Source organism: Saimiri boliviensis, chromosome 12, assembly GCF_048565385.1.
Source record: "Saimiri boliviensis isolate mSaiBol1 chromosome 12, mSaiBol1.pri, whole genome shotgun sequence".
NCBI classification, from domain to species: Eukaryota; Metazoa; Chordata; class Mammalia; order Primates; family Cebidae; genus Saimiri; species Saimiri boliviensis.
Window position 1 is genome coordinate 58,537,331 of NC_133460.1, and position 11,410 is coordinate 58,548,740.

An 11,410-nucleotide genomic window follows, 5' to 3' on the forward strand; every position below is an offset into this window, starting at 1 on the left:
GAGGCTCTATCTGCCCACCTGCGAGCACACATGACTATGAGCAGAAAGCCGTGCTAGGGGGAATGGAGATGGTTAATTGGTACAAAATTATAATTAGAATGAATAAAATCTAGTATTTGACAACTCAACAGAGTGACCACAGTCAATAACTAAAAGAGCATAATTGGAAGGTTTGTAACACGAAGACATGATAAATGCTTGAGGGGATGGATACCCTACTTACCCTGATGTGATAATTACGTACTGTGTGCCTATAGCAAAGTATCTTATGTTCCTGGCAAATATATACACCAACTATGGACTCATAAAAAGAAAACATAAAAAATAATAAAATCACGAAAGCCATTCAAGGCTTCTCCCAGCTGCGCTCAGACCTGGCCCTGTCCTCCTAGCCTCCTAGGCCACTAAGAAGGCTCTCTGATTTATTCAGCCACTCTGACCTGCCCCCTTTCTTTCTGGATTGTTAGATTTAGCAAAACAACAACAAATTAAAAAGCAAAAACCAAGGATGCCCAGCTAACTGTGAGTTTCAGATCAACAATGGATAACTCTTGCGGTATAAGTATGTAACATGTAATATACTCTTATACAAAAAAAAGTTATTTGTTGTTGATCTGAAATTACATTTCAATGGGGTGTCCCGTATTTTGTCTCGCAGTCCTACTGCTGGAGTTTCCTCAGTTTGCCTTGGTCATCACCTAAACCATCCTCAGCCTTAATTTCAGTTTCTGACAACAAGAAGCACTGTAGATAATGCTCAAGGAAGTTGGGAGGCTCAAAAAACTGCTTGGGAAAGTAGGAAAAAATGGGATATATGCATGTGGTTGGGCAACTCTCATTCTACAGTTTAACAACCCCCAAGAGATGTGAAGATGGGACCTGTGTCCTCCACCCTCCCCAGCAAAGCTCCCATCTAAGCTCCTCTACCCTCTTGTAGAACCCCTGCTCGGCCAGCCTCTTGCCATTGACCACGCCACCTTCCCACACTCGGCACTCAACCGCCTGCAAGCCCTGTCAGTCTCTTGCGGTTCTGCACAAGGGCACTGCTGTGTTTTCCACCTTAAGGCTTGCAATCAGCCTGCATGGCTAAGCATTAGGATGACCACGTTTAGGACAGTCCAGACTCATGCCTGTTATTCTGGGGTGGATGATAAATTAACAATGCCTGCTTTCACTTTCAAAAGTGGACAATAAATTATATGATGACTTTGCCCTCTTAGTTCCTTAACTACCTCATCTCTAGGGACTGTTACTTCCACTGTACTCCAGTCCTCAAACTATCCCTGGCCACGGGCAGAACTGCCCCACCTCTGACTCTGAAAAATGCAAACATCTCTCTTGGACCATAACTCCTCTCCTTCCAACTCCTCTTATTTCCATTTAAAAATTGTTTTCATATTTGCCTTACATGTCTTGGTACATTTTGTCAATTACTTTTCTCAGTATCACATTAGTCCCATTGGCCTGGCTTAGAAGAGCACCCCACTTGTCTAGAAAACGTCCAGTATAGACTCATCCATTCTCTGCCTTCCCCACACTGGTCTTGACCGTCCAGGGATGCTGGACAACCTCCCCCAATCATGCAGGCTGGGGCCATTACATTCTTGGTCTCCAGCTTCCACTGGCTCTCAGCAGAGTTAAGCAAGCCTCCAGCTCTCTCTTCATGCTTCTCAAAGGCAATTCCAAACCTTTTTCACTTTGTTTAAAACAATTTTCTATCCCACTATCTTTTCATCCATCTGGGCAGGTGACCTTGTCTTTCATATCAGCGACTAAAGAGAAGTCATTGAGTGGATGGTTTCTCAACATTCTGCCACAAACATTTCCACTCACCTGTGTCAAGCTCCATTCTAGGGGACCTTCTCTTGTGTTTGGGAGTGCTTACTTCCCTTTACTTCCTTGTCAATCATCCCATATCCTCAACCCTCCCCTCTTCCCTGTGCCCTCGTAAGCAGTGAAACATGCCTGGGTCTCTATCAGCTAAGGAAAATCCTTCCACTTCTCTAGCTACTCTTTCTGTCACTTCACAACCAAACTTGTACGAGTTTTCTATACTTGCTGTTTTCCCATCTCAGCCACTCACTCATCCCCAAATCTTCTGGACCTCACTCCTACTTCCACCACTCCACTGAGGATGCTTTGATGAAAGTCAGGATTGCCCTCTCTGATGTTAAATTTCCCAGTTTGCTGGCCACACCAGCTCCGATCGGAGCAGCATTGGACACCGCCGTTCACTCAGCCTGGAACGGCCTTGGCCTCTGATACAGTTTGAATGTTTGTTCCCTCCAAATCGCATGTGGAAATACAATCCCTGATGTTGGAGGCAGAGCCTGGTGAAGGTATTTGGATCAAGGGGGCAAATCCCTCATGAATGTCTGTGTCCCATCCTTGTGCTAATGAGTGAGTTCTCACTCAGTTGGTTTACATGAGATCTGGTGATTTCAAAAAGCCCAGCACCTTCCCCACTCTCTTGCTCCCTCCCTTTCTCTCTCTTCCCATGTGACACACTGTCTCCTCATTTGCCTTCTGCCATAATTTTGAGCTTCCTGGGGCCCCACCAGAAGCAGATGCTGGCCTTATGCTTCTTGTACACACTTCAGAACTGTGAGCCAAATAAACCTCTTTTCTTTACAAATGACCCAGTCCCTAGTGTTACTTTATAGCAACGCAAACAGACTAACACAGTTGCCTCCTCTCTGACCACTGCCTGGCAATATCCTTTGCAGGCCCTGCTCTTCCCAGCCTTAAATGATGGTTCTCCAGGACACTGAAGTTTCTCAGAGGTGCCTTATCCACTTTCATTGTTCCAATGACCTTGTGTTGGTGAATCCTGTATTGGTTTTCTGCAGCTGCTGTCACAAATGGAAACCAAGGTGTTGGCAGGACTGCCCAGCAGAAGCTCCAGAGGAGAATCCATTCCTTGTCCCTTTTAGATTCTTGGTGGCCATTGACATTCCTTGACGTGCGGACTTGTGATCTCATCACTCTGCCTCTGTAGCCACGTCACCTCTTCCTCTGTATGTCTGGTCTTCTTTATGTGTCTTTTAAAAGGACATTTGTCATTGGATCTAGGGCCCACCCAGATAATCCAGGATGATCTCATCTTAAGGGCCTGAACTTAACTATATCTACAAAGAACCTTTCCAGGAATTTGACGGCAGCCAGAAAGGTTCCAGGGATTTTATGTGGATATCTTTTGAAGGGGCCTACTGTAACTCCCCTGTCAATTATAAACAGATCCATTTGCAAATAGAAAACCTTAAACTAATTATATCTTAAACAACATTTTTTGTTGTTGTTGTTGTTTTTTCTATAATATAAAAGCCACTGGAAATAGACCTCTAGTGCCAGTGTGAAAGTTCCATGTAGCATCAGGGGCCCAAGTTCCAAACTTTCTTCTCTCCCTCCCTCCCTCCCTCCCTCCCTCCTTCTCTCCCTTCCTTCTTTCTTTCCTTCCTTCCTTCTTTTTCTTTCTCTTTCTTTCTTTTCTTTCTTTCTTTCTTTCCTTTTCTTTTTTTCTTTCTTTCTTTCTCTTTCATTCTTTCTTTCCTTGCTTTTCTTTCTTTCCTTTCTTTCCTTTCTTTCTTTCTTTCTTTCTTTCTTTCTTTCTTTCTTTCTTTCTTTCTTTCTTTCTTTCTTTCTTCTTTCTTTCTGAAAAGGTCTCACTCTGTCACCAAGCCTAGAGTGCAGTGATACAGTCATGGCTCACTGCAGCCTGGACTTCCTGGGCTCAGGTGATTCTCCCGCCTCAGCCTCCCAAATAGCTGGGACTACAGGCATGTGCCACTATGTCTAATTTTGTGTATTATTTGTAGAAATGGATTTTGCCATGTTGCTCAGGTTGGTCTGAAACTCCCGGGCTCAAAAGATTCACCTGCCTCAGCCACCCAAAGTGCTGGGATTAGAGGTATGAACCAGCGTGCCCGCCCTGAGTTCCGAGCTTTCTGCTCCATATCTGATGCACCAGTTTAGTCCTGAAAGTCACCTCACAGTCCAAGATGGCCTGTTGGAGCTCTAGCCATGATGTCCATGATAACTCGAAGACCAGAACATAGCAACATGGCCATACCTAATTGCAAGGGACTTTGGGAGACGTAGACTTTTGTTCCAGATCGAATGTATCCAACTAACAACCAGATTCCTTATTCTAACAGGAAAGGAAGAAAATTGTCGAGATTGATAATGCACGTTTCTATCATGAACAGCTTCTGAGTTCAAAACTTGTGCTGTTAACTGTGATCTGTGGGCGAGTAGAAGGTGACAAGATTTAGAGGGGGAATGGGGGCACATGTGGAGCCTTGTGGGTCACTGTAAAGATTGTAGCTTTTATTGAGAGTGAGAGGAAGAGACATTGGAGGATTCAGGGGAGAGTGACAGGCTCTGACTCACACTAGCAGCAAGCGAGTGTGAAAGTGTGGATGCTGCTTGGAAGCTACTGTGTGGTCCAGACAAGAGATGATGGTGGCTGAGAACACAGTGAGGTGGGGAGAAATGGCTGGATTCGGGATACGTTCTAGAAGTAGAGCTGACAGGATTTCCTGACAGATTTCTCATAGAGCCTGAGAGATGTCACCAATGTTTTTTAAAGCTAAGCATCTGGAAGAATAAACTTGTCATTAACTGAAGTGGGAAAGACGGACTGCCAGAGAGCAAGTTTGCAGGGAAGATGAGGAGCTCGGTCTTGGATATGGTTCCTTTGAGATACTCTTAGACATCCTAACTGAGATATCAGTAGGCAAATAGATACAAAAATACAAGAGAGAGGTCTGGACTAGAGCTAGGAATCATTAACACATAGACAGTCTATAAATTCCCAGAACAGGATGAGATCACTCGTGGAGTGAGCATAGGTAGAAAACAGATGGTAAGTACTGAGTAGTGGGGAACGCCAGCATTCAGGACTTACAGAGATGAGAGCAAACCAGCAAAAGAGCCTGAAAAGAAACAGCTTGAGGACTTCAAGAGAGACCGGGCAAAGGAAGCGTCCTGGAGACTAAGGGACGAGGGTTTCTCAGGAGGAGGGAGCCATCCACTGTGACAAACGCTGTTGAAGGGTTAGGAAAGATGAGGACCAGGAATGGACTCTTGAATTCAGCATCATGGATCTCACAAGGGACCTTGAAGAAAAGTCTGGGGGAAGCGAGGAAGGCAAAACTCTGACTGGAGTTGGCACAAGAGATCAAAGAGCTCCGATGAGGACCGGTGCTGTGAATGAGCCACAGGAGCAGAGAGGGAAGGGCAGAATCAGGAGATGTTAAAGAGGGTCTGATGACTGAATGGATATGGGGAATTCATGAGAGCAAAGCTCTAGGATATCAGCCAGCTTTCCGGCTTGGGTCACCAGCTGGAGGGTGGAGCCGTACTGAGACAGCAAACGTGGGAAGAGAAGCACGTTTTCCTGGGCAAATGAGTTCAGTGTGGGTGTGCTGACTTTGGGATGTCTGGAGACTTCTGGTTCATGTGTCTGGGACCAATCAGGTCATCAAATCTTCAGGAGAAAAATCTGGGCTGACAGGTGCCAATTTAGGAGATTAAAGAAGAGATTCAGAAAGACACCAGGTAAAGGAAAATCAGTACTGAAAATTGGTTCTGTGGTTAATGATGACAATATTTTCCATTTGTCAGCTCATTCTGTCAGTTCTGCATGACATCAGACCCTTATACACTGTGATGGTTAACTTTAGGTATCAACTTGGCTGGGTTAAACGATGCCCAGATAGCTGGTAAAACATTATGTCTGCATTTCCTTGGTGTTTCTGGAAGAGATTAGCATTGGAATCAGTAGACTGAGTTAGGAAGATGGTCCACATCCATGTGGGCATCATCGAATCCACTGAGGGCCCAACAGGACAAAAAGGTGGAGGAAAGGGGAATTCAGTCTCTCTTCTACAGCTGGGACATCCGTCTTCCTCTCCTCTCAGACAGTAGAGCTCCAGGTTCTCGGGCCTTCAGACTCAGGACTCAAACCAGCACCTCCTGCAGATTCGCAGGCCTCCAGCCTCGGACTGAGAGTTACACTGTCAGCTTCCCTGGTTCTCCAGCTTGCAGTGGCACGGCATGGGCCTTCTTGGCTTTCATAACCACGTGATCCAATTCTCATCACGAGCCCTCTCTTATACATCGGTGTTGGTATATTCTACTGGCTCAGTTTCTCTGACTGATGCATATCCCTCACCTCATTTGTGCTTACAGCCACCCTGTGACACCAGACACCTCATTTTCCCAGATGTGGGAGAGACATTCAGAGGTGTCAAGTGACATACCCCAAATCACACCTGGATTAAATGGTCATCCAGCATGCAAAGCCCACACTCTTTCCATGGCTAGGAGGTTAGCAGGGATGTTGGACTGTGGAGTTACCAACCCAGACACCCAGAGTGTGCCAGACCTGGTGCTGAGTGCCAGGGCAGAGGATGCTGTGGAGCCGGGCACAGGCTCACGGGGGAGCTCTTGTACCAATGACCTGTCTGAATGTGCTTGTGGGTTCAGCCAAAGCCCATGGGTGTGGGCAACCTTGAATCTGAGGCTGGTCAGCTGTGGTCCCTGTCTCCTGGCAGAAGATGTGCTTGGTTCAGGATTAGCTTGCCCTGCTTTGGCCTGGGAAGATCCCCAGAGACAACTTCTCACAGGGGTCAGCTCCAAGTTGGCTGACCAGAAGCACTGCAGCCCACAGAGTGTCCCTGGAGACGAGGAGCAGAGCAGCCGCCTTACCCAGTTCTCTGTTTTCTGCCCGCCCTGTCTTTGTTACTATCTTAGCCTGACCTGATAGTGACAGGGACTTGATCCTGGCCAGGGACTACACAGTTTCTCACTTGGAGTGAAAAAGGCAGTGCCAGCTCCCAGCCACCACCATTGCTTTAGCACAAAGTGCCACCCTTGCTTGGTGGGAAGCCAGGCTTCGTGGACTGTCTTGCTACTGGTGGTCTTGTTCCAAGCATGGCAGCCAGTCTTGACTTCCTGCATTGTGCTAGGGTCTTACCTTCCTCCGGAGCCTTCACATCAAAGTTCACCTCAGAACCTGTACAGAGAGAATGAATTTATTCTGCAACATGAGGTTATACCCAAGGGAGGACTTATTGACCACTGGGTCATTATTGTGTTCATCCTTAAAAGTTCTGATTAATTGCACGTGGGCTTGTTTTTTGTTCCCCAGCCCCACCTCCAGAGTTGATTATTACCCCTGGGAAAACCTGTAGTCTGAGACAGACTTGTTCAAGATGCAAGTGGTAGAAAAGGCATTTGCAAACATCAGGCAGACTCCAGAACTCAGCATACAGAAAGAATCTGAACTTAAGGAAAAATACATACATCTTAGATATGACACCAAAACCTCAAGCAACAACAACAAAGTAGATAAATGGAACTTCATAAAAATTAAAATGTTTTGTGCTTCAAAGGATACTATCAAAGAGGTGAAAGGGCAACCCGCCGAATGGAAGAAAGAAGAAAATATTTGCAAATCATATAACTGATAAGGGACCTTATCAGATATACACAAAAAATACATTAACATACTATCACAACTCATTGATTAAAAATACATAAAAAACTATTACAACTCATTGATAAACAATACATTAAAAAGCTATACACAAAAACTATACACAAAAAAATACATTAAAATCCTAGCACAACTCATTGATAAAAACGAAAAAAGTAGGCTGGATGTCGTGGCTCATGCCTGTAATCCCAGTACTTTTGGGAGGTCAAGGCTAAAGGATTGCTTGAGCCCAGGGATTTTAGACAAGCCTGGACTACATAGGGTGACCCTTTCCCTACAAAAAAATGTTTTAAAACGATTATCTGGGTATAGTGGTGGGTACCTGTGGTCTTAGCAACTTGGGAGGCTGAGGTGGGAGAATCACTGGAGCCTGGGGGATCAAGGCTGTAGTGAGCTGTAATCGGGCTACTGCATTCCACCCTGGGTGACAGAGGGAAATCCTGTGTCAAAAACAAAGAAGATCAGGCATGGTGGCTCAGGCCTGTAATCCCAGCACTTTGGGAGGCTAAGGCTTGGGCCCAGGAGTTTGAGACTAGCCTGGGAAACATGATGAACCCCATCTCTACCAAAAATACAAAAATAAGCAAATCTCATAACTCAGTCTCAAAATAAATAAAAGTTTAAAAATTAAAAAGCAAATCAAAGAACCTAATTTTTTTAAATGGGTAAAGATCTGAAAAAACATTTCAAAGAAGACATACAAATGGCCAATGGGTGCATGAGAAAATACTCAATATCATTAGTCAGTTGAGAAAGCAAATCAAAACCTCAGTGAGATACCACTTCACAGCCGCTAGGATAGGCAAAGATGTAGAGAAATTGGAACCCTCAAACACTGATGGGAGAAATGTAAAATGTTGCAGCCACTATAGAATGCAGTTTGGGGCTGGGCGTGGTGGCTCTCTCCTGTAATCCCAGTACTGTGGGAGACCAAGGCAGGCAGATGGCTTGAGGTCAGGAATTCAAGACCAGCGTTGCCAACCTGGTGAAACCCCATTTCCACTAAAAAATACAAAAAAAAAATAGCCAGACATGGTGGCAGGTACCTGTAATCTCAGCTACTCAGGTGGCTGAGGCAGGAGAATCACTTGAACCCAAAAGGTGGAGGTTGCAGTGAGCTGAGATTGTACCACTGCGCTTCAGCCTGGGTGACAAGGTAAGATTCTGTCTCAAAAACAAACAAACAAACAAAAAAACCCAAAAAACAGTGTGGTGGCTTCTCGATGAACTAAACATAGAATCACCACATGACTCGGCAATCCCACAGATTTTAAGGATCTGTATCCCAAAAGATTGAAAACAGGTACTGAAATACTTGTACACAAATGCTCATAGAAGCACTACTCGCAATAGATAAAAAGTAGGGGCCTAAGGGAGGGATAGTGGGGGATGGGGACTAGGGGAGGGATAGCATTAGGAGAAATACCTAATGTAGATGCTGGGGTGATGGATGCAGCAAACCACCATGGCACGTGTATACCTATGTAACAATCCGGCATGTCCTGCACATGTACCCCAGAACTTAAAGCATAATAATAAAAAAAAAGTGGAAACAACCCAGATGTCCATCGACTGAGGAATGGATAGACAAAATGTGAACATTATTCACCCATTAAAAAAAGGAAAGTGTGGATGCATGCTACAACATAGGTCAACCTTGAAAACATTATGGTAAGTGAAAAAAGCTATGCTTAAAAGGTCAAATTTTGTATGATTCTATTTCTTTTTTTTTTTTTTTTTTTTTTTTTTTGAGACGGAGTTTCACTCTTGTTACCCAGGCTGGAGTGCAATGGCGCGATCTCGGCTCACCGCAACCTCTGCCTCCTGGGTTCAGGCAATTCTCCTGCCTCAGCCTCCTGAGTAGCTGGGATTACAGGCATGCGCCACCATGCCCAGCTGATTTTTTGTATTTTTAGTAGAGACAGGGTTTCACCATGTCGACCAGGATGGTCTCGAACTCTCGACCTCGTGATCCACCCGCCTCGGCCTCCCAAAGTGCTGGGATTACAGGCTTGAGCCACCGCGCCCGGCCCGTATGATTCTATTTCTATGAATGTCCAGAACAGGCAAATCTGTAGACACAGAAAGTTTATTGGATGACAGGGGCTGGGAAGGGTGGTGGTGGGAAGAATGGCAAGTGACCGATAGTGAGTATGGGGTTTCATTTTGAGGTGATAAAAATGTTCTGGAGTTTGATAGTGGTAATCTTTGCACAACTCTGAATGCACTAGAAAACACTAAATGATGTATTTTAAAAGGGTGAGTGATACGTGAATCATATCTCAACTGAACAAAAGAAGGCTATAGTCTGGGCATGGCGGCTCACGCCTATAATCCCAGCACTTTGGGAGACTGAGGCAGGTGGATCACTTGAGGTCAGGAGTTCAAGGCCAGTCTGGCCAACATGGTGAAACGCTGTATCTACTAGAAATACAAAAATTAGTCTGCCGTGGTGGTGCATACCTGTAATCCCAGCTATTTGGGAGGCTGAGGCAGAAGAATCGCTTGAACAGGGAGGAGGATGTTGCAGTGAGCTCAGATGAGGGCACTGCACTGCAGTCCTGGTGACAGAGCAAGACTCCGTCCAAAAAAAAAAAAAAAAAAAAAAAAGAAAGAAAAAAAAGGAAAAAAAGGCCTGGTGCAGTGGCTCATGCCTGTAATCCTAGCACTTTGGGAGGCGGAGGCAGGTGGATTGCCTGAGTTCAGGAGTTCAAGACCAGCCTGGCAAACATAGCGAAACCTAGTCTCTACCAAAAATACAGAAAATTAGCCGGGCGTGTTAGTGGGCGCCTGTAATTCCAGCTACTCCGGAGGCTGAAGCAGGAGAATCACTTGAACCTGGGAAGCAGAGATTGCAGTGAGCCAAAACCCCGCCATTTCACTCCAGCCTGGGCGACAAGAGTGAAATTCCGTCTGAAAAAAAAAAAAAAGCTGTAAACTCCGGGTCAATTGTAGGAACTTTTCTCCAGCGCCCCCACGGGGGATCACAGACTTTTTCTTGCCTCCATGTTCCGCCATATTGAAGGACAGGCTAGCCAGGGGCATGAAACAAGAGCCCTGACAAAGTAACTTGAGTGAAAGGGAAGATTTGCCAGATAGACCCAGAAATAACCAATGGTGCCTGAGGGCAGCCAGGGCAGGACTTTCAAGGGAGTGAAGACACAAAGGGGGAAGCTGGCTCCCCTTTGTTCTGAGGTGTACAAGCTGAGATTGTCACTTTAGAGGACAGATGAGGAAGGAATCACAGCTGCACAAGTGAATTAAACTATGAGACTTTCAAAGTCCTGTCCCAGGCCAGGCCCAGTGGCTCACGCCTGTAATCCCAGCACTGTAGGAGGCAGAGACCAGAGGATCACTGGAGCCCAGGCAGCCGCTCTCCCAGCCTTCCTCCTGTCTTGGCTCCGACCTCCTCAGGCTCTAGGGACTTTTCTTTTTCTGTTACGGAAGAATCCTCAGGACCGGTCTGAAGGCTCTGTCTACCTACCTCACCAGCGCAGCACTGGAAACACAGGACCCTGGCAGCTCTAGGAGAGAGTGGACCTGCCTGGCTTCTGGATTAATTCCTCCTGGTCAAACGTCCACCCAAAGTCCAACCAGCTGGACCTCAGAAGAGGCTGGAAATGGGCTGCTCCTCTTGGATCCTAAGGATGGTTTGTATCACTGAGCAGGGGACGTACAGGGCTGAAGAACACAGACAGGCACCAGGAACTCAAATATGTTGCATCTCTTGTCTCTGCTTTCTCCCTGTCAGCTCTGCCCCCCCGTGCCACATACTGGCAGCAGCTCCCGACCTGCACGCCCTGGAGGAGGAAGGATTGGGATTCCCTCACTTCTGACCGAACAAATCCGAGGGAAGAACTCTGCCTAATCCAGCTGGGGTCAACGGAGCCCCAGGGAAAGGGTGACAAT